General features: G+C 40.2%; 1 protein-coding gene across 1 annotated transcript in view; it reads right to left on the reverse strand.

Moving 5' to 3' along the window:
- The window catches only part of LOC122808672 (asialoglycoprotein receptor 1-like), a 963,364-nt gene that overhangs the window by 879,286 nt on the left and 59,204 nt on the right, over positions 1–24,874 (reverse strand). The window lies entirely within an intron of this gene.

Consider the following 24,874-nt stretch of genomic DNA (forward strand, 5'->3'; position numbering starts at 1 on the left):
TGCATGCTATGTCATGGCTGGCATGTCCACAATATGTCCTGCACTCACCATAACCACTGTACAATGGCTATGTTGAGCAATGGTATTCCATCAGGTATACATGCACCACTCATCCTGTGTGTATACATAGCATGCATGTGCTAAACCTGTGTCCACAATTATCTGCTAAAGACACAGACACTCTAATCAGAAATGGATATCTATGGTATGTATACCTGTGAGTGATGGTGCACAGGACATTGCAGAGCTTTTAATACTTGCACAGCAATGTTGTGTCCATGTACACATTGCATTCCAGGGTAAGGCCAATCACTGAACAACAACACACATGCATCAAAGCCATGTACACTACTATTAGCAAGGGCTGTCTACACCTGCACTGCATGCTGTTGAGCAACACACATCCTGCATGCTGACATGTGTGATATAACTGTTTGCCTGGTGATACTGTACCCCACCATCACCCACTATTGAGTATGTTCTGGATTGCTGGTGGTATGTGTGTGTGTGTGTGTGTGTGTGTGTGTGTGTGTGTGTGTGTGTGTGTGTGTGTGTGTGTTTGTGTGTGTGTCTGTCTGTTTTAGTGAGGAGTGCATTTGTGTGCATGTGTGCATGTGTGCATGGGTTCATGGTTTCATTTGTGCCGACATCATGTACAGGTCATAAAGTGTGTTTCCTGTCTTCCTCTCACAGGTGCTGATTTTGGACTGGTTCACTGTAGCAGGGAAACTGATGTCACTGAGCAAAATAGTGATAATGATGATAGGTGTGTTGAGGCACAGGCATGTTTGCCAGGGTCTGTCGTTGGGCCACCAATCGACAGTACACAAGTGTCCACCCTATCCATGCACACAGTCATACTGCCAATACATCCATCACCAATGCCCTTAGCTGAGGGACAGTGTACAGTCGTCATTGGCCAGGACAGTGTGGTATCCATGGCACATGCATCCCGACACAGCAGCCATACCCAGATGTCTGGAAGTGTACCACATAGGCAGATGTCCAGGGGTTCTCATCGGAGCACTGTTGCTCATCATGCTCACACATGTTGCAGGCTGTCATGGAGGTACAGGCATGTAGGGAACGGTACATCAGTCAGGGAATAATGGCACAGACGGCACATAACACCACCGTAATTGACAGTATCCGTGACCTAGCAGGTGCCATCCGTAATTACACTAAGGTCACTGATAGACATTGGGGTGAGACATTAGATGTCCTCTGCAATGTCATGTCCATGTGTCAGGACAGTGCGGGATGGTTGAGTCATCAACATGGACATATGCCAGCAACATCAGCAGCTGGCAGTCGCCGTGGACGTCCCTCAAGTCACAGCCGCTCCCATAGTGCCAGTACCAGCCCCAGCAATGTTGGGGGTGGGCTGTCCATAGAACATCCTAGAAGACCACGTGCACATGGCTCTGGACAGTCCCAGCAGGGACCTGGGTCCAGTGTACATCCATCTACCTCTGGGGATAGTACCCAGTCTGGCTTAGTACCTGATAGTTTCAGTAGCACCCCTGCCAGGCGCAAGTACCATATATCCATGGCCAGAGATGGTGATCTGTAAAGCCTGGCGGGTACAGTCTGTGATTGTCCCACAAATACCCATATATGGCAGCCACATGGTGGAACTGTGTGCATATAGACACACACACACACACATAAACCAGACACCTAGAGCTAACCCATACCCACACACATTACATCAACATTGGCCCATAGCAGTACTCTTGCCCCTCTCACACACACACACACACACACACACACACACACACACACACACACACACACACACACACACAAACACACACACATACATGTCGATTGGATGGCTCACTGTAGGCCTCTGGCAAACCAGCAACACATCCTGTGCATATGATGAAACCTGTGCCACCTCCTGTCATCTGTAACATTGATGCAGGAACAGGCTACCATGGTGCTGATGCACAGGGTGGCTTTATAGCAGTATAGCAATGTTAGCATGTTGTCAGCAGTAGAGTGTAATGATATGCTTGAAGGTGTAGCTGAGCAGGCATGATGCATTAAAGCTATGATTGTCAGTGTAGTATTGTTTACACCAGGGTTAGTTCCAATAGTGTATTGTCCGCCCATGTGCCACTTGGCTGATGTGTGTAGTATTGGCAGCATGTGTTAGAGAGTGGACAGTATGTGTGGGATGTATGTAGCACAGATTTGCAGGTGTACATTTGTGAACATGGTGGAGGTGCACTGTCTGCATGTACGTGCATAGTGGACACATGGGCAGGGTGACAAGACCTGTATTACACAGTAACACTCCATAGTTTCTATTGGTGGCCAGTATGCATTGTACTACACACATTTTGGAACCTGACTACACATGTGTGTATGACATGGTTTGACACTGTGCTGTGGGTGATACTGTTACTCTCTGTCATTGTTTTGCATTCTGGTAGTATGCATAATTTCAACAGCCTGACCATAATCAATTGTTAGATGATGTCTTGACAACTGACACACAGACGTAGGACACACAGCAACATTTGGATCCTTCAGGTACTATACTATGCCAGTAACCAGTGGTATTCACTTGCACCCATTACTGAGATCACTCCTGTTTGGCATATAGCTCTCTTAGATACAAACAATCACAGTAGGGATATGTCCGTCCATGTCTGGTAATGCATACTGTGGCCTATAATGCATTCTCCAGATGACACACACATCCTCCACAAGGGTATCATACAGACAGATACCTGTTGTCAAACCTATGCTGTAAAGCTATAAGCCAAACTACGCATAGTCATCCACTTTTACGGAACATAGTATCCCCACAGTACCACATAGGTAGTTGCCACCAACATGATGAACAGGTACTGATGTGTACATGCAACCAAGTGTTACGTCATCTCTCCTTTGATAATCACATTTCCAAAGGTATTTTGAAATCTCTCGGTGGATCACATAAGCAATAAGGGGTCTGCATGCATATCCACAGAGGTTGTTGTACACCTATAATGAATAGTCATCATTGACAGACTTTGCTGCATTTGAACAGGTCTGAAATATACCTCAGCCATAAACCCTCACTCACACAATTCAATAGAAACCGTAATGAGTGTGTGTGACACGGATGACCTAGGCCAGGGATCACTGCAGTGGCTGGCCTTGTCACAAGCATACAGATGTGACCTAAGGTCTGGGAAGCAGCAGCACAGTCTGGCAAAGATGACAGCTGTGTTCTTGGAGAAAGCATGGTTCCCACACATGCAATAATTTAGGTAACATGTATGTATATGTATTTGCCACACAGCTACCTCATATGTGCAATGCATACTGATATGTCATACAGTAGTAAAAGCAAATCCCACAGCACATTCACAAACAGTGTTACACACATAGAGCACACACACTCACCAAGTTCAGGATTCAAACCCCTACCTAACTACTTCATGATACTAGAGAAACACACATTAACACAACACGCTATATACATTACTGGGAGTTCTCTTTTCCACAGGTATATTTGTAGTATGGTGACATCATCAGACTGGACAAAGATTAGTATACCACTTTTAAGGTGTTTTACTACTCTCCAAAATGGTCGCTCCTCCCAAAGGAGACCACACACAAACACACTTGTCAAGTGCAGGATTCAAACCCCTACCTAACTACTTCATGAGAATGGAGGAATACGTATTAACATGACATGCGATACACTTTACTGGGAGTTCTCTTTTCCACAAGTATATTTGTAGGATGGTGACATCATCAGACTTGACATAGATATGTATGCCACTTGTAAGCTGTTCTACTACTCTCCAAAAAGGTTGCTGGTCTCCAAGGTGATTGCACACAAACAGTTGTAAAGTGCAGGATTCAAACCCCTACTTAATTACTTCATGATACTAGAAAAGTATGCATTAACACGTCACGCTATACACATTACTGGGAAGTCTCTTTTCCACAGGTATATTTGTAAGATGATGACATCATCAGACTTGACAAAGATTAGTATACCACTTTTAAGGTGCTTTACTACTCTCCAAAAAGGCTGCTCCTTCCCAAGAAGACCACGCACTTGTCAAGTGCAGGATTCAAACCCCTACCTAACTACGTTATGATACTACAGGAGTACACATTTGTACAACGTGTTATACACATTACTGTGAATTCTCCTTTCCACAGGTATATTTGTAGGATGGTGACATCATCAGACTATACATAGTGCGTTACATTAGGTGGGCTACATAGAAGGAATGTCTAATCACTTTGGCCATGTGATCATCAAAGGGGAGTTTACTATCTACCTGTGCCCCCAGGGCCATAATGACTTTCTCTGTACATACTGGATTACTACCTATGTGGTAATTTGTGTGCACTTTGTTTTACCCAAAGGTGATGACTATGTATTCTTTGGCATTCAGCTTGAGGGCATTGTTTTGACACCCGGTATCTGTCTCTGTAAGACACTTCTGGAGGATGTCTGTGTCAGCCGTAGAGTCGATTATGGACCACAGTTAGCAGTCATCTGCAAACCTGTTCAGCCATACACCTCCCATGCTTGCCTGTACCTCTGAGCAGTATCTACTGAACAGTTGGGGTCCCAGGACCAAGACCTATTGGATGCCATTTGTGACTGGTTTAGAGTCAGACATGGCACCCGCAACTCTGAACATGTGTGTTTGATCTGTGAGCCACTTGGCCACCCATCCTGTAACATAGCTGTTAATGTTCAAGCTGGTACACTTGTCCATGATGACAGAGTGGGGAATTGTGTAGAAAGTCCTTAGTGAGGTCCAGGTGGACTGTGTGGACTACTTTCACCTCCATCTATGTCCTTGGTAACTGTTTGAAATAAGTCAACTACGTTTAGGATCCAGGATCTGCCTTTAACAAGGTGAAGTTGTGTAGAGTCCAGTGTCTGGGGGTCTCCAATGTCTCTGTTTATGGGTTTCATGACAATTTGCTCAATAGCTTTGTAGACCAGGCTGAGTAGACATATAGGGCAATGATTTCCAGGTTCTGTTGTGACACCCCCTTTGTGGAGCTGGATGACTGTTAGTGTATGCCATTCTTTGGGTACATAGCCTGTGGTACGCTTGAGTCTGGACAGTGAATGTAGGTGAGGGTGTAGTTCCTTTTGGGCCTAGTGTAAGATGCAGCCTGGGACACCATCCAGTCCCATTGATGCTGTGCTCTTAGCTTTGGAGAGGGCTGTCTTTACTTGCATGTCCATGACGTCTGGGGCTCTGCATCCTTCTGTGATGGACACAGGCCCTTTTGGGGGTGATGGGGTGGAGTTTACACTGAACTTGTCCCCCTGGATGTGGGCAATGAAAGTTGTTTCAATGTATTTCTTTCCATTTTTCAGTAGCTGACAGCATATTTGGAAGTTGACACCTACATGTCTGGAATAGCTACCGAAGGCTTTGTGGTTGTTATTCTTACATTCCTTGGCTATTTATCTTTAGAAACTGTCCTTGGATTATTTTATGAGTGATCATTGTTTCTTCCTAATAATGATCAGTGATGCCTTTCCTTTTGTGAAGTCTGCTCTATCATGTGTTAGTTCACTCCTTCTGTTGTATAGCTTATTTATGGGCAACGACACCAGATTGGCTTCTTAATTTTGGAGGAGTGTGTCTTAGTTTTATTTGGGATGTCTTGATCCATGCATCCCTGTAGATGCTCATAGGATCCACTTGTAAATGATTTGGCAGATTGTATACCATTATCCTATAGCAAGAGGTCTTTGGAACGTTCCACTTTGGTCTTGGGAAGTGCGCAGTTTGCTTTTGAAAATGTCTTCACAGTGGTTTCATTGACTGGGTGGGGGGGGCAGGATGTGGATGTCCAGTGTGATTACTTTATTATCTGATATTACCAGCGAGGGGTTTATCTCTGTTGTGGAACACTGGTACCCCATGTTGGTGATGATCATGTCCAGTATGTTGTCACCTCTAGTGGGCATGGTGACAAGCTGTTCCAGGGTGTTAGAGTTTTTAAACTCTAGGAAACATTGGGCAAAGGACGTTGTACATGAGTAATTCTCCCACTCAGTGTTTGGGTAGTTGTAATCTCCTCATATAATGGTGTTTGATAGGACCTTTATATTTTCCACTGTTCTCAGGAATACTGAGTGAGGTTCCTGAGACAAGGTACGTGATCTGTAGCAGGCTACAATCTGATGAGCATCTTTACCCAATGTTAGTTGCACTTGCATGGTCTCCAAGGCCTCATGCTGTGCCAGTAACTTGAAGGTGTGGATATCCATAAGGTAAATGGGTACACCCCTTCCTTTTGTATTTCACTCATGGTTTTGGGTCCGAAGGTCAGAGGGATTGTGAGTGTTTTACATGGAGCATGTCCAACAGCTCTGTGTTTGACATCGCTTTGTATGTTAGACAGTGAACACCTCTGAGTAGGCGATATGCAAGGGAGTATGGATGGAGCATTTTGAGATGGTCTGTGTATGGCATGTATTTCAGGCCACTAATGCTCTTTGTGAGGTATTGCTGCAGGCTTTCCAGTTGTTGTAGTTGTCTTGTGAGGTACATAGAAAAAGTGGTGTTGTACTCTATTATAGTTCTAGTGAGTGATGAGTAGAGGGGAACAATGACCTCTTCTATTCTGCATGAGACACATTTTGTGATGAGGTGTGCCACATAAGAGGGTTTCCTGACTACTGTGGGAATGTGATTATCACAGTTGTGTCCACTGTCCACCTGTGACCCAAGGTCTCTTGCCACACTTTCAGTGTGAAGTATACTACCACCTATGTTGTAGTTCTTGGCTACAGAGTTTTTAACAAAGGGGATGACAATGCACCTTTTGGCATTGAGCTAGAGCCCATGGCTTTGACAACAGCCATCCGTCTCAGTGAGGCCTTTTTGTAGGATGTCCACATCTTTAGTGTTTACAGTTATGGCTCCTAGTTTGCAGTCATCTGGAAACTTCAGTAGCCTCAGACCTTCCATGTTACAGTTTACTTCAGGGAAGTAGATACTAGACAGACTGGGAAGTTATCTGGTCCCATGGCTGTTGTGATACTGGCTTTAGAGAGTGTTTTCTACCTGTGCAGCCGTGATGACAGCAACTTGGCAGTCTTCCATTATAGAGATGTGCTCTTTCATGGGTGAGAGGGGGCTAAAGTTAGCACTGATCCTATCTGCCAGGATGTTGGCAATATCAGTTGGCTCTGTATATTTAGTGCCATTGAGATGTAACTCAGAACAGATCTGAGTGTAGCCATGACATGGACCTGTCTGTTGGGCAGAGATCTCCTGAGTAGACAGTATGCAACAGAGTACAGATTGGGTCACATTCAGTCTTATTGCTTGGGGCAACTATTTGAGGCCAGTAATCCTCTTGTTAAGGTACTTCAATGGTCTTTCTGGCTGCTGAACGTGCCTAGTCAGATTCATCACAAGTGTGTTGTGGTACTCTCTGATGGGTCTGATGACTGCTGAGTAGTGGGAACCTCCTTTGACCTACATGCACAGACCTTGGCAGTTTATGTGAACACATAGCATGATTTTCTGACCACTTTGTGAATGTGTTTCTGGAAGTAGAGATGACTATCCACATGTGTCCATAGATCCCTTATTACCACATCCGTATTTAGCCTAAGTGTGTGAGCATGCCCAGTATGACCTTTCAGTATGTAGTTGCCTGACATTTGCTTCATTTATTAAAGTGTGTGAGCGTGCCCAGTATGACCTGTCAGTGTGATGCTAAATGAAATCCACTACATTTGTTGTAGTGTGTGAGCACGCCTGGTATAGACATTTATACTATATGTGCATGGAAAATCATGTTGTGTTTTTACAGCAGGGCTCACCTTTGTGTCATAGATCAACAGGGATCATGCTGTGCCTGCAGGGCTTCCATGAGACACTTTGCATAGACTTATCGACATTTCTACATACGGGGGGACAGCTATTCTTTGTACATTTCTACCCGGGGCACACCTGATTGTTACTGTGGGTGTACATAGGATGAGGGTTTCACCTGACACTTATACACATTTGCTATGCCTGCACTTCTATGTACGGTACACCATTTCAGTCTGTACTGTTGCCTATCGTACTGGCTTGAGGCATACTACTGTGCTACAGATCCTAGCATCCAATGTCACGTATATTAGATTGTGACTTCATAGCCTACACAACCCACATCACACCGCCTGGCCTGATGTTCTCTGTCTGCATAGGCCAGTGGGGGAGGTTACCCATATGCCTCTTTAGGGGCATGATACAGCATTTCTTTGTGTTTGCATTAGTGTACAGTTGTCCTGCTGTGTGTGTGCCACTGCAATGCTATAATGGCTTAGTGGCTCAGTACTGTGACTATAGTGCACAGTATCCTGAGTTTGAGCCTTGTCACTGCTTTTTATTTTCATGCTGGGCAGACCAGACTGCTTAAGGAACAGTAAAGCAAATATGAGCATGTTTACCTGACTTTGCTCAACTTTGCCCGACCTTGCCCAACATTGCTCAACGTTGCCCAACATTGCACTAGTTAGCATGGGCAATTTTGTTTATATATACTAAATATTGGTAAATGCTGCTTAGCACTGCTTTATATTGCTTAAAACATGGCAATCATGCCTCAGGTGGTGCTGCAGGGCTGCCTATGTCGGATGCACATAATACACTCCCTATTCATGTTTGGAAACAGGTAGTGTCAAGTTAGGCATCCCTTTTATTTTATGTGCAAGTCAGAGAGAGGTATCTTTTACAGGGTTCCTACTGAGCCAGTGTATGTGCTATGCATTGCCTCTTTGCCAAGGCCAAGGCATACTGGGCACACCTCATTCAGCCTACTGGGGCAGGCTCAGGTTGTTCCTCCTCTGAGTCACACTGTGCCTGTGCAGGCCTTGGCAATGGTGGGGGGCTGTTTGGCCCTGCCCCATGCTGTTCCTGCTGCAGCTGTTTTCGCAGGATCATATTGTGTAGCATGGCACATACCATGACAATTTGGGTACATGTAGTTGGTGAGTACTGCAAGGCTCCACCAGATGTGTCCAGGCACTGGAACCGTGACTTGAGCATCCCAAACACACGCTCAATTACATTTCCTGGTTGTGCATGTGCCTCATTATGGAGTTCTTGTTCAGGTGTGTGTGCATTTCTGATGGGTGTCATCAGCCACGGCTCCAGTGCATATCCAGCATCCCCCACTAGGTGACAATCAAGGATGTCCCCATTGGCAAATGTCTGGTACAGCTGCATCAGATGCCAGATATGGGAATCGTGGTAGCTTCCAGGGCAGCCAGCACACACATTCAGTATTATGCCCTGGGCATCGCACATGACCTGGCAGTTGATGGAGTGGAAGCCCTTGCGGTTAATGTAGGCCCTACCCCGCTCACCAGCTGGTGCTTTGATGAGTATGTGCATGCAGTCAATTGCACCCACTACCTCTGGGTATTCTGCTATTTGCTGGAAGAGACGCATATTGCTGGCTAATACCTCACGGGAATTGGGGAAATATACATGATCACCGACATGTGCTGACATGGCAGTCAGGAACTGGTGCAGTACCCTGGACACTGATGCCTGTGAAATCCCCATCATATCACCAGTTGGTCTCTGGAAGGTACCTGTTGCTAGTATTCTCAGGCCAACACATACCTTGGTTTCCACTGGGATGGGTTCCCCTCTGTTGGTTCTGTGTGTGAGGAGTGGCCTGCACAGCTCAACAGTTTGCTGCAGGAGGTCTCTGTCCACTCTATAGTGCTCCAATATCTCCAGCTCATGTAGCCCCTGGTAGGTTACCCTGGGTCTGTACATTCTTCTCCGTCTCCTCACTGTGGGTTGCTCAGCAGCATTCACAATGGCACCACCCTCAGCATCTTGCACATGTTTCCTTATAATAGCAATGGCAGCCCCTAACATTTTTTTTCTCAGTTAAGCTTTTTAAGTTTTCACTTCTCTTTGTATACTGCAGTGTTGCAGTGTTTCTGAGTAAAACATGGGGAAATGTTGTTTGCAGAGTTTTAAGTGCTGGGCTGGGCTGGGCTAGTGTACTGCCCATGTAACTGGCTGATTCTGATTGGTTAACTTCATACTGCTACTTTTCCTTCCTTTTCCCTTTCTGTTCCCACAGGGAGCAGCGCCGCGCAAACAAGCACAAACACGCGCACACGAGCGCACACAAGCTTACACAGGCTTACCCAGGTTTAGGAGCATGCACATCTGCACACACAGGCTTAGACAGCCTTACACAGGCTTACACAGGTGCACACACATGCACACAGGCTTAGTCGGGTTTACTGGTACGCACATGTGTGCACACAGTGTAAGCAGCTTTGCAAGAAACTTTAGTGATAGCCACAGTGTACACCTTCGGTTTCTGGGTTTCAGTTCAGACAACTGTAGACACGCCTCTTCCAGTCCTGAGTAATTCACAGCAAACACATGCCACTCTGCTCCAATAAGCTTACAGTCTTTGATACATACTCCCTCATGATGTCACCTATCTTCTACTCTGTTACTCCTCTAATCCTACTCTTACACTCTAGGGACATGGTTCTCATGGCAGTGAAAATTGGGATTCACTATCCTTATACTCATTTGCATAGGATTGCCTACTAATGCTTGGTTACATCTCTCAGACTGGGCTTCCCCCCTTAGCAACCACTACTCAGTAGCCATGTTGTCTTCAGCCTGCCATTCACCCGCATGGCAGATGAATATTTTGAATAAAATGCCTATTTTTGGCTTTTTTTTCTGGTTTTTAGAGCGCCGCACATTTGCACGGCGCTGCGCTACGCTTAAACATTGGAGATCGGGGAAAAAATATTTTTTATTATTTTGCAATGGATAAAAATGCCAATGGCCTTATATTTCGCCATTGGCATGCATCCTCAACTGGATGCATCCTTTATTTGTAGCTGTCATAGCTCCATTTTGCTATTTGCAGAATGGTACTCAGTTACCAACGGAGTACATCTCTACAAATAACACTACTCTTACTCGGACAGGTTAGTGTTTCCTGGATCGCAAATTTACCTAATTTGCATAGCTTTCTGCAGCAAATTAGGTAATTTGCATAACCTAACACTGTCCGTGCAAGAGTAGTTTTAGGAGCTCTCATGCACGCCCCTGCTGGCTGTTCCTGGATCGCTCAGCAGACATATTGGCTGTCTGGAGTCTTACTCTACTCTTTGACTCCGTGGAAGCCTTCGTGAATCTGGCTCATAGTTAATTTCCTTCAGTCAGCCAGCAAAACCACTTCCTCCATTAAATGGATAATCTTCACATGAAGATTTTTGCATAAATCTTTCATCCCACCTCAGAAAATGACTAAACAAGATATAGTTTGCTGGAGATGTAATGCAGTAACAAATGCTGATTGGAATCATATATTTTATGACTGTGCACTAGTAAAGTAATTTTGGGAAGAAGTTAACAGGTTTCTGCAGGCAATTTTTACAGACAATTTTATGCTTACAAAGTCACTTGTATTATTCAATACACCTGTCACAGACTGTATAAATAAAAACAAATATTCTTTTTTCTGATCTATATTATCCATTGCCAGGAAAATAATTGCAAGAAATTGGAATTTGTCATCAGTTCCCTCATTTAAAGAGTTTAAAGGTCTTCTCTTAGAAATATCTAAGTTAGAAATGTTAACTATCAAATCTAAATCTAAATCTACAAGGAATACAATGTTATATTACAAATGGGAAAATGCACAAGCATTATTAGTTAAAGAACTGGGTAAATTATTAATGTAGTATTTTTTTTCTTTTTTTTAATCTTTTATTCTTTGTTTTCATTTTTCTTCTGCCAAACTGAAATTAATTGATCTTGTTATTCCATATATACTGAACATCATTGTACATAGTTTAATGTGCTATTATAGTTATTGTATTAACATATTTTTTTTAATTATTGTAATTTAAAATATTCAACTTATTCAATTTTTTTCAAAATATCTGTTCATTATATTAATGTTTTCAATAAAGCTGTTTTTAAAAAAAGTTACAAATTTATCTTAATATGATTCTAGTAATGACCATACAAACTGTTAGAAAAGCAAAACTGCCAAAAAAGAATAGTGTTTATTCAAACATGGCAAAATATGTTTTGTGGTAAAAAGCTACTTGTAAGTTTAAAGGGAAGTATGATTCTGAGCACAGTAAATGAATGAACAAAAAGTAGAGACTGTAAAAGAATTGACTGGCATCACCTTAAAGAAAATGTTCTGATAACAGCATAATAGGTTTGTATATATAATGGCACTTCATCAGAATTTTTCTTTTTTTCTTTTCTGGCTGGGTAGCAATTACTAAACTATTCAATTATGTTGACATTCTTGAAATGCTCTAAGCCACGTAACAAAAATGTATATGTTGCTTATTATATATGTAATGTACCCACTCAGGAGCTGATAGGGAATATTTCCATTATATGGTTGTATCTTTTCTTATAACAGTGAACATTTACTGAGGCAATGGCAGTTCAGACTATGAGTTGCACCTGGTATAAATAAATTTAGTTAGTCATTTAATTAAGAAAATGGGGCAGACCATAATGCCTTCCATACTTATTCAATATTCGTTCAAAGTTCAGAAACTAAGAATATGCTAGAAAATTATCTAGGCACATATCTACTTGTGTTATCTTCAAAAAGAGCTGGGTTCTGGTGGAATCAAAATTTGTTATTCACAGTAAATTAAATATTTTTTGGGAATTACTTAAGTGATATAAATACTAATTTTTATTTTATTTTATTTTATTTTTTACTAGGATAGTACATTGGGCATGCATGACTATTTGCAGGGATAACCTAATTAAAAGTATTTACAGATGATACAGAGAAATGTGTATATCAGATATACAAAAAGCCCAATCAAATATTCACAGACAACACAAAAGATATCCAGGAAAAATACAAATCACACAATAATAATATAATATATACAAATGTATGTGGAAATAAGTGTTATGATTTTAATTCTAGGAGAGAGCTTCAGCTTTTCTTTGTGGTCTTGTGGGAGAATTGTATCCGAGAAAGTAGAGGAAGTAGGAACTAATAAGACTTATAGGTAGGTAGTATATATATATATATATATATATATATATATATATATATATATATATATATAGATATATATATATATATTTATGGGTTCCCTTTATAATCTCAAAATACTGAAATCTTGAATTTCAGTATAGCGAGACCATAAAGGCAAATTTTTAAAATAGCGAAAGTGCATAATCACAAATTTGAATATCTCAAATTCATGGTTAGGACTTTACTCTGTGTTACGTGTGGTGTCTTGTGTGGATAGTGTCCGGTGTTGTGTGTGGAATTTAAGGTAAGTGAGTGTTTTGTAAGTGTTTTGGGTGGGAGTTTGAGTGTATGTGAGTGTGTTTGTAAGCAGTACGCGTGGCTAGGGTAGGCAGGTAAAAGTACGAGTGTGTAATTGTTGGATGTGTTGGTGTTTGCATATGTGTGACTTGTGATGTGTGGTGTGTGTGTGTGTGTGTGTGTGTGTGTGTGTGTGTGTGTGTGTGTGTGTGTGTGTGAGGGACTGTAGAATGTCTGGGTGTGCATTTCTTTTTCTGTTTGTGCAATCTCAGAGTAAATATATATAAGTGGGGGGGGCAGAGGGGCTTTCCCCCCTGCTTATATGTAGTGTAGGTTTGTTGGTTTGTGTTTTTGTGTTTGTGTGTGTTTTCTTTGTTGGTTTGTTGTGCTGTGGGTTGGATGATGTATGTGTTGTGTGGTGTATGGTAGGTTTATGTTTGCAATTTTGTGTTTCATGGTTTTGTGGTTTCAGGATTTTGGACGTTCAACTTTATGGTCTCAGGATACTGAAATTCGAGATTTCAGTATTTCGAGATTATAAAGTAAATCTCTCTCTCTCTCTATATATATATATATATACATATATATATATATATATATATATATATATATATATATATATATATAGACACACACACAAACACACATGCGTCTATATGTTAGTTTGCTGATTTTTTACATTGTTGAACATCATATGATCGAAATGTAAAACATCAAAAAAGGGTAAAAAAACTACAGAAATGAAACAGCTTTTTTGCTGGGGTGATCCCTTCTGCACCCCTACACCCTCTGCTAATTACAAATACTGTCTTTGAGATCACAATACAGTAGGGAAAAGAGCACAATCCCCAGTCTACACTGTACCATGATAGCCATGCAACTCTGTTTTTTTGTCCTGTAGTTATTTTTCAAGTTTTTACATTTTTGATCATATAGTCTCAACCATATGAATTTCAACAATGCAAAAACTCAGCAAACTAAAGGAGACTAATATATATAAATCTATCCTTCCATCCACAACTCCTTTTCCAATTTTTGCACATGGGGTCAGGGTGTCACTTCAACAGTGGCAACCAGCTAGAGCAAAGGTTCACACTGCCAGGTGGCTAGCCATGCTGTGGCCAAGGTGTGTGTGTGTGTGTGTGTGTGTGTGTGTGTGTGTGTGTGTGTGTGTGTGTGTGTGTGTGTGTGTGTGTGTGTGTGTGTGTGTGTATATATATATATATATATATATATATATATATATATATATATATATATATATATATAGATATATATATATATATATATATACATAGATATATATATATATATATATGTATATATATATATATATATATGTGTGGTACAGCTGTTAGCATTGTCGCCTCACAGCAAGAGGTTCTCCAGTTCGATGCTCAGCTGGGATGCCTTTTGTATGGAGTCTTCATGTCCTCCCAGTGGTCTTGTGGGTTTCCTCCTGGTGCTCCAGTTTTCTCCTACATTCCAAAGACATGAAGTAGGTGGATTGGACACTGAACTGGCCATAGGTGCAAGTGTGTGTGTGTGTGTGTGTGTGTGTGTGTGTGTGTGTGTGTGTGTGTGAATGAGTGATACTGATAAACTACCATGGCAGGACTAGCCACCAAGTGGTTTAAACCATATATATATATATATATATATATATATATATATATATATATATATATATATATATATATATATATATATATATATATATATATATATATATATATATATATATATATATATATATATATATATATATATATATATATATATATATATATATATATGTATATATATATATATATATATATATATATATACACATATATATATATATATATATATATATAGGGTCTATATTAGAACACCAAAGTTTCAAAACTTTGAGTGTTCTAATATCGCTGAAAATATTGAAGATCAGAAAACCAAATTTTTTCCTAGAGAAAGAATTTGGTTGTCCATTTCTGTTGCTTCGGTATTTTCAGCGCTGTGCTGTAAAGTTACGGGTCAAGCACAGCTAAGTGTGCGATTGTGTGGACGTGAGGGTTAGGTTGGGTTAGGTGAGTTAGTGTTAGGATGCGGGTCAGGTAAGTGTGCAATTGTGTGGACGTGAGGGTTAGGGCGGGTTAGGTGAGGTAGGGTTAGGGCATGGGTGAGGTGACTGTGTGATAGTGATGGACCTTAGGGTTAAGGTTTGGGTTAAAGTAAGTGGATATTTAGTGGTATATGTATAGTTTAATGTAGGGTTAGTTGTAAGAGTTTAGGTGTATGTGTATGGATTGCTGTTTGTTTGGTGTGCTTGTGTTGTGCGTATGTGTTTTGGAACAGCAAATTTTTTTCCCTAGGAAAAAAATTGTTGTTCTGTATGCTCGATGTTTTGAATTTCCATTGTATAGGGTTCGATATTAAAACGCTCGAAGTTTTGAAACATCAGTGTTCTAATATAGACCTATATATATATATATATATATATATATATATATATATATATATATATATATATATATATATATATATATATATATATATATATAGGTCCCATTTAGATGATCGAAGTCTTAGATCTTCAAATTTCATATGGTCGACACCGTATGATTGAAGTTTTAAAACTTCAAACGTTCTAAATGGAGATCTCCATACAGGGCAGAATGGGAAATTTTCCCTCTTCCTCACTGTAGTGCGATCTCAGAGTTGGTATATTTAAATAGCAGGGGGTGTATGGGGTACAGGAGGACTTGTCCCACCCCCGTGTTCTGGATTTTTTTTTGTTCTGTTTTTGTTTTTTTTAGGTGTTCAAAGTTTTGAAACTTCGGCCATATGGTGTCAGCCATATGAAATTAGAAGTTTTAAGATTTCGATCATCTAAATGGGCCCCATTTATTTACACACACACACACACACACACACACACACACACACACACACACACACACACACACACACACACACACACACACACACATATTTGTACAATTGACAGAGACAGTGCGAAAAAAAAACAAGAGTGTAGTTAAAGCAGTATTGCTCTTTTCATGAATTCTTTGCAGTTAGAGTTTGTTTTGATAAAAGAGGGAGAGATTGAATGTTGAGCAGAACTGAAAGGAGGACTGTGGAATGGAAAGTGTGTTGGTTGCTCACATGAAATGTCCTGAGATGCTGAGGGATTTTGTTGATGTGGTCTGCCAGGAAGCAGATGTACTTGGCTTGTTGGTGAACATGGGAGATGAGATATTTTCTGAAATTAGTGAGGTTTTCTTCAATGTTAAGATGGAGGGATTGCCAGAATGATGGTATTAGAATGGAGAAGACATGTACTGTTATTTGTAAGGAGGTTCTGAGTGTAGAAAAATATGGACCATTTAAAAATAGGTGTCATAAGCTGTAAGTGGAGTTTTTTTATGTTTGGTTGTTAATGAAGCAATGGAGTCAAAGTAAAGTAGCTTGTAGAATTTTGTACATAGAAGGAGGCTATCTATTTTCTTTGTGGGGAACCATTTAGATGCATTGAATGAAATGATTCATTTGGTCATTACCATATTGTCTGTCCACAAAGTTTGCATATAGTGTTGAATTTGACTCTCAAAAAAGTATTGCTGAGCTAATATAGATGTTTGAATATTTATATTAACATCAGCATCTCTAGCAGAAGGTGGGGGGGGGGGAGTAAAATAAGCTTGGCTAATGAAGTCTCTGTAATAACATCACTGAGAAAGTTTTCCAGTAAGCAATGGGGTGCCCTAGGAATGCACATATATCTATATCGCTCTACTATCTAGAATGGGCACTCTAAACTGGCCGTAGGTGCAAGTGTGTGTGTGAATGAGTGGTACTGATTAACTACCATGGCAGGGCTAGCCACCCAGTGGTGTAAATCTTGGCTCAAGATGATTGTCACTATTGAAGTGACACCTCAACCCATGTGCCAAAATGGGAAAAAGGGGTTGAAGATATAGCTTTTATTTTTATCTACATGGTTTCTATCATGGTGTTCTATCATATACTGCATTATTTTGTTAGACTGTCTTTTTCTTGGTCATTGAGACATTTGCAGAGTATAAAAAGATGCTTACTAAAATAACTTGGCCTCTGAAAATTTGACATGAGAGAGATGAGTGGAAGATTTAGAAGACTTGATGCTAAAAAAGATAATGACATTTATTTCTTTATTTATTTTTGTTAACAAATAATTCACAAGTAGCTGAAATGCATGGTCTGTTTAAAATTTGATTTGAATGTGCTCAGAGGATATGGTATCCTATGTTCAAAACAGTATACACAACACTTTAGGCCTCTGGACTGTCTTTCATTATTAAAATATACATTGGTAAAATGATATGCCCTGTGATGTCTATTAAAGGATATTATATAACTTGCCACAAATGGAGAGATGGGGTTAATAAAATAATTTGTTTTGAAAAAAATGAGCCATAAAACTTGCTATAAATGAGTGACCAGTTGCCATAATGGTCACTTTCTTTGCCTGCTATGTACAAGGTTTGAGCCTGACTTATGGTTAATGCTTGTATGAAGCTTGCATATTCCCCTTTGTCTATGTGGGGGTTCATTTCACCTCACAAAACCATGTTGAGTGTTTTCACTTCAAATCTCAGTTAAGTATGGACTTATGAGCAGCAGCACTGAATCTAGATGGTGCCTATAGGGGGAGAGTTGTATAGATCAGTTGCTTTTGGCATCAAATGTGGTGTACCATATACTCAACATAGGACAAAATCGATCCCATTCTGTGTGCCATGTCAGGATTAGCCACTGAATGCTGTAAACAGTGGCTCTAGATGATTTGGTCATGTTAACTAATGTTGCCAAAATAGGTATGGGCATTTGCTAGTCAGAAATGGGTTTGGGACCCAGACTATTCCAAACTATGCAAAGGATAAATACTAACAGTGGAAAGGATGCATGTGCATCTATTGGCAAGTGCATGCTAGGCAAAATCCCAGCAGCCATGGGTTAATAAGCTACTATCCGGCCTGTGTCCAGTTGTCAAGGTTGGGCTACCTAGGACTGCTCTGCTGAGTGAAAGCTGGACATTAAACCAATCGACTTACCAAACATGAGCTAAGAATTGCTACACTCACAATAGGTTCACTGACAGAACTCAGCCTGGAAGTGGATGACATGATGGTAAGGAGGAGACTGAACATCCTATGTACCCAGCAGATAACATGGAAGAGCAGCACAGCAAAGCCACTTGGCTTGATTTCCAAACTCTACTACTCAGGAGAAGGACAGACTGGAAATGGTGTGGGAATTATCATGCTGGAGAGACAATGAGGGATGTCCTCAGAATTAATGACAGACTCATGCCAAACAGACTTCTGTATAAAGATAATGTCAGCCTAGACTCCACAGCAGGGTCATGATAGTGAGGAAAACAGTACATTCAGAGAGCAGTTACAAGACCGGTTCCCTATTATGCCGTCGCAGATGCAGGTTGTCGAATGTGTCTTTGTCAAACAGTAAAGTGCGAAAAGGCAAAATAATGAAGCGGCATTTCAGCAAATTCTTTCCCTGGGAAAGAATTTGTTTGGCTGCTTACACTACTTTGTCTTTTTGGCATTTTAGTGCAATCTCAGAGTTGTTATATTTAAGTAGGTGGGTGTGGGGGACACAGCCCCCCCCCACATCGGGGGGCATGGTGGGCAAAGCCCCCCATGTTAAATAATGTTTTACTGTTTGTTTTTATTTTTGCTTCTGAAGTTTCGACATTGTAAGCTTTCACTTACATGGGGTCAATTATCTGTCGTACTCTCTTCTGAGCATGCAATATGATAATATAGACCCACAAGACCTACTAGATAAAGCAGAACAATATGAATTGATGTTGAGAATGGCTGACCTGATCACAAATGTTGGTACAGACAGAACAGGATATGAGGACAGTCTGGGCGGGAAACAGGAATAAAGAAGGAAAGGCCATTCTAGACTTTGGCCTGACAGATGACTTGCTGGTGGCCAATACATGGTTCATCCAAGACAGACAGTCACAAGATTTCATACAACAGTGGTCAACATACAATACAGGTAGACTTCCTCCTAGTAAGGCAAGAGCACTGGGGTAGAATCATTGATTGTAAAATCATGCCCAGTGAAACAGTTAGTCAACAGCGTAAGTCACTGATTGCCACAATCAGCCGCAAGCAGTCATCAGAGAAGACTCTAAGGTCAGCAGAAACAAGGCTGAGAATCTGGAAGTTGACTGGAGAGAAAACAGAAATGCTCAAGGAACTACCCATGGCTGTTGAGGATTACAGAATAGATATGTGGCTGAGCCAGTATGGAAATAAGGTACATAAAGAAAGCTGGTGGTGATATGCAGAAGGCCAGGAAGTCATTAAAAGAATGAAAGAAAGAGTACAGGAAAAAGTGTGAGACAGAAAAGACAGACCAGGCTAGGTAGGAATATTTCCTCAGACAGTTTTTCGTGCCTGAGCCAGTGGTCTTGATTTTGCTATTTTGAATAGTTGTAGGAAGGAATACTGGTTGGCTAACAAACAGGCTATGAGGAGAGTAGTAATAGCAAAGCACAAGGCATCAGAGACACTCTACCAGCTTCTGGAAAGTGACTCATAACATGGCACAAAGAAACTCCATCAGGTTGCAAGGAAAATATAGAAAGATAAAAAATGTAGTCAGAGGCCCTTCATAACAGATGTTAACAACAACCTGCTCACCAGTCCACAGGACATCAAAGGCAGATAGAAAGAGTACCTTCAGCAGCTTCTGAATGAAGAAAACACTCAGAAGCTGTACTACTACATGAATAGCCTACAATGAAAGAAGAGGAGAAGTCCACCACAGAAGAAGTAAGAACAGCACTAAGGAAAATGAAGACAGGGAAAGCAGCAGGCTCAGATGAGATCAAGGCAGATATGATAAAGATGTTGGGTGAGATAGGGAAGAAATGGCTCCTGAGAGTACTCCTAGCATATCCCAGATGATTGGAGAATGGGAATAGTAGTGCCAGTGTTCAGGAACAAAGCAACATTCACAACTGTGTGCATTATGAGGTATCAAACTCCTGTCTCACTGCATGAAAGTTCTGGAGAGGGTGATTGATAAACAAATATGCAGAATAGTAGAAAGTAAGATGGGAGATGAGCAGTTTAGATTCAGATAAAGATACAGTACGAATGACCTAATATTTGCAGTGAGACAGATTCTTCAGAAGAAGCTAGAGATCAGTAAATAATTTAACTGGGCATTCCTAGACTTTGAGATAACACAAGACAAGTTGCCAAGAAAGCTGATTTGGGTTGTCCTATGGTGGTTCAAAGTCCCAGAAATATTGGTAGAATTAGTGCTGGCTATGTACAAGGATTGAATAACTCAAGTACAGTGGGGTTCTCAGTGAGACTGGGTGTGCATCAAGGTTCAGCTCTGTGCGCACTGTTGTTCATACTGTTGATGGACTCCATTAGCAAACAGATGAAAGTGGACAGATCAACAAAGCTGCTGTGTTCAGATGATGTGGCATTAGGGGCAGACTTTGTGCAAGAACTTCAGCAAAGGATAGGGAAATGGAATGTAAAACTAAAGGCACATGGGATCAAACTATGGAAAAGACTGTTGTAATGGCAGCAAATGTCAGAAGAAGCTGAGAATTGACATAGAAGGGAAAATAGTGGAACGGGACAGCAGTTTCAAGTATCTCGGAGAGGATGTTGAGGAGAGGGAAGTCTGAGGAGGTCAAATCTAGAATAAGAGGCACTACAGCCAACTGGCATTGAGTGTCAGGGTCAATGTATGACAGTAGAAAGCCAAAAAAGCTGAAAAGTAAAGTGCACAAAACAGTAGTGTGACCACTACTTTTGGTTCATACAAAACTTGGGCAGTAAAGGCAGAGCAGTTGGAAGAAGTTAAAGGTGATAGAGATGAAGTAACTGAGATGGCTGATATGATGCACACTGTGAAACAGACAAGCAAATGATGACATTAAGAGCAGGAGCCAAAGTAGCTCCAATTGCAGAGAAGGTCAAATAGAATTGATCATGGTGGTTCAGGCACATGTGTAAAAAAAACAGAAAACCATCTGGTGAAGAAAATGTGGAACAGACTGAAAGAATGCAAATGGAAACAAGGACACCTATCAAAGAGGTGGCTGTATGGTGTGAGAGAGAGGACATTTGACAGTCAGACATGAGTGTTAAAGTATGTATTAGAGGGGCATTGAATAGAGAGAGATGTTGACAACACCCAACCCCATGTAGAAAATTGGGGGAAAAGGGGGTGATGATGATGATATTTAAAAATAGAATGAATGTCTAAGATTTTTGTTGCTGAAAAGTTAAAGATTATAATTATAGATCAGTCAGCTATTAATTATTAAGAAGTAAACTGGTTAACATTTGATGATAGATTCTTTCCATGGAGGTGTATATTATGGATATTATGGATCTATCTGAACATTTATTTTTCATAAAACACAACCCCATGTGCAAAAATGGGAAAAAGTGGTCATGGATAGCTGGATGCATGGATGGACAAGAGATGTAAAAACATAAAACAAAAATTCCATACCTCTTACTTCATACTAATGAGTATAATATGAAAATGCCTTGATGGCCAGCTTGATAGATATGGGCATCCTGAGACAATGTGGCAACTGTCTCATGTTATCAGGCAACAATTGAATCTGTTATACCCAGCTATTCCAAGAATATTTTCATCTGTCTTTTAGTGGAGGATATAGGCTACTTTTTATTGCTTCTGTTTTTCTAGTTGTAGCTTTGCCATCCATATTCTGATAAGGTACAGTATATCAGTTATTTGAATTTCAGCAGCCAAATTTACTTTTTTAGTCTTCAGAGTTAAGCCTGCCTCTCCCATAGAATCTAACACAACCCTCAGTTTCAGTAACAGAAACACCCAACTGTTTGAATGAATAACCACAATTCCAGTATGCAGCAGCATTCCGTGGGTGAGACTTCAGCATTTTATCCATTAATCTCTGAAACATTGCTGGTGCTCACTGTAGGCCAAATGGTAACATTCTATTGTCTATTAGACCAGAAGTGGCTACACATGCTGTTTTCATTTTCTTTAAACAAGGGAAAACAAAGTATCTGCCAATACCCTTTAGAAGTTTAATGTTGTCAGGTATATGGCTTTTCAACAGTATTTAATAAATGCATCAGTTATGTGCATGGGATAGCTATCAAACTTTGAAATGTTCAATATACTAAAGTTATTACAGAGTTTGGTATTTCCATCAAGTTTTGAAGCTAGTACTATAGGGCGGCTTAGCTGATGATGTGGCTCTTTAGTCACTCCAAGAATGGGCATCTTTTAAACTTCTTTCCTTATTAATTGCTTCTGTGACTCTGATTCTGTACAAGGTCCCAGCTTAAATTTCACTTCAGGTGTTGTCCCCACATTATATTCTATTAGTGTAGCCCTCCCAGGTATGTCTGAGACTTCTGATTTATTCCACAATGAAAGCTCTCTCATATCTTGTTGTGTACCTCCAACAAGGATTCCTGTACCTGTACATCAGACAGAGATTCTGTGATCTCTCCTATATGAATTTCAACTTGTTGAACTTTCTAATTCTTTCCATGGCTTTAATACATTACTGTGACAGATTTGTTCTCTGTTTCTCTTTACTAGTTTCTAACCTAACTACTGCAAATAATCATTGCAAACCCTGTACTAGAGCCCAGAACCATCTGCACTCCAGTCCTAGACTTAACACCTGTTGCCACAAGATTTGTTACATGAGATCCCTATATTTGTATTCATTGTTAACTTGACATTGTTAGCTGCAGCGCAGCATTGCTTACCGGGTTTGAGTGATGCACAGCATTATTAATTGAATGCATCCGGTTTCTGTTTTTGGCTGTCTGGGTCATGTTTGATACATGGGTGGTCCAGTCATCCAGATTGTTCAATGCCGCTCTACACATAAAGCAATTGAGCATAGCCAAACCCATTTGTGCTAAGCAGTACACCATGGAAACACTACAAAAAATTAAAGGAAAAATAAAAAAGAGGGGTAAATAATTAACATTAGCAGTGCCACAAACAGATTTTTTTTAATGAAAACAACAAAAGCAAATGAACTAAGCATGGGCAAAGTCATTTGCAGTAAGCTGTGCATAGCACAAACAATGAAAAATGTAACAAAAAGAGAGAAAAGAAAATCAATAAAAATACAATATTAATTAATAATAATCCTAATATATATTGAACAAGGGAAAAGAAATTGCCATGCAGTCACTCAATCATTGAGGACAATTAACCTTTCACAGACAGCAACCTTACATGGAAATGCTATCCCCATTCATGAAGAGGTTTCATGGCCAGATGCATTGTTGTGCACCACGAAACCTTGTTTAAGTGTGTAGTGCTTCATTAATATGCATAGTGCGATACCCCCACAGGCACAACTTTGTGTACACAGTAACACTCTGTGTAGACTCCACACAAACCCTACATTGAGTTTATTGAATTCTGGGGTATCTCTGATATAGAGCAAATTACAATAAAAAAGTATGCTAATTGTTAGAACCAGAAACATCGTATGGCACTAGTAATGAAGTCAGTCTGAAGTCACATGTTAGAAGGTCACCTGAGGGATGAATAAAGAAAAGTAAATTGCATTATCAAGATATTATTGGCTACTCATAATGAAGGAGATAGAACATTTCTGTGTTTCTTGTCCAGAATTCAACTACATTCGGAATTTAAGATCTCACTGATTCCAATGCCTTTAATCAGGTCATTTAAACATATAGATATGGACAGTGTAATGCAATTAGTAAAATATATTAATAGTTATCAGTATATACTAGTAATAATGGACTATGGTACATACTTAACAGAATATGTACCATCATACAAAGCGAATTCTAAGACTGTTCCCAAAGAACTGTTATTTCATTCTCTGGAGGAAGTATCCCTAAAGAAATATTTACTGACCAAACAATTCTTTTATGTCAATGTTATGCCATCAGTTATGCCAAGGTCTTAATGTTAAGCAGGAAAAATAACAATATGCCATCTGTAGACTGAAAGTTTAGTAGAGAGGTTCATTAAAACAAAAAAAAAAAAACAATATCTGCTAAGGATAATAACTGGTGCAGATGATAAGAACTGGGAGAAGTTATTCACTTGTTTATATTTACAGAAATGACACAAGCTTCCACTGTGATTACTTCACATGACCTTTTGCACAGCAGGTATCCCATAGGTCTGCTTGATGTTGTTAAATACACTTGAGAACATAAGATGAATACATAAGTACATAGCTGACACAATATTAGTGCATCAAACTCAGACATATAAATATTATTATATAAGCTAAACTAGGTCAACATCTATAATTGAGAGTGACTATAATGTGAAGTGGAACACCATTAAAACAGAATGGAATATGCAGGATTTGAATTCTAGACCTTATGTATAGCCATCCTACATTTAACTGTTGTCACAAGAAGATTGAGAAAATGCTTGACTATGATTAATTTCATTGCTATATACTGCAGTGTCACAGCAGTAAAATAAAGGCTGCAAACATTGTAGTAGAACTCAG

Source organism: Protopterus annectens, chromosome 8.part0, assembly GCF_019279795.1.
Source record: "Protopterus annectens isolate FY-2018-M chromosome 8.part0, PAN1.0, whole genome shotgun sequence".
Taxonomy (NCBI): Eukaryota; Metazoa; Chordata; order Ceratodontiformes; family Protopteridae; genus Protopterus; species Protopterus annectens.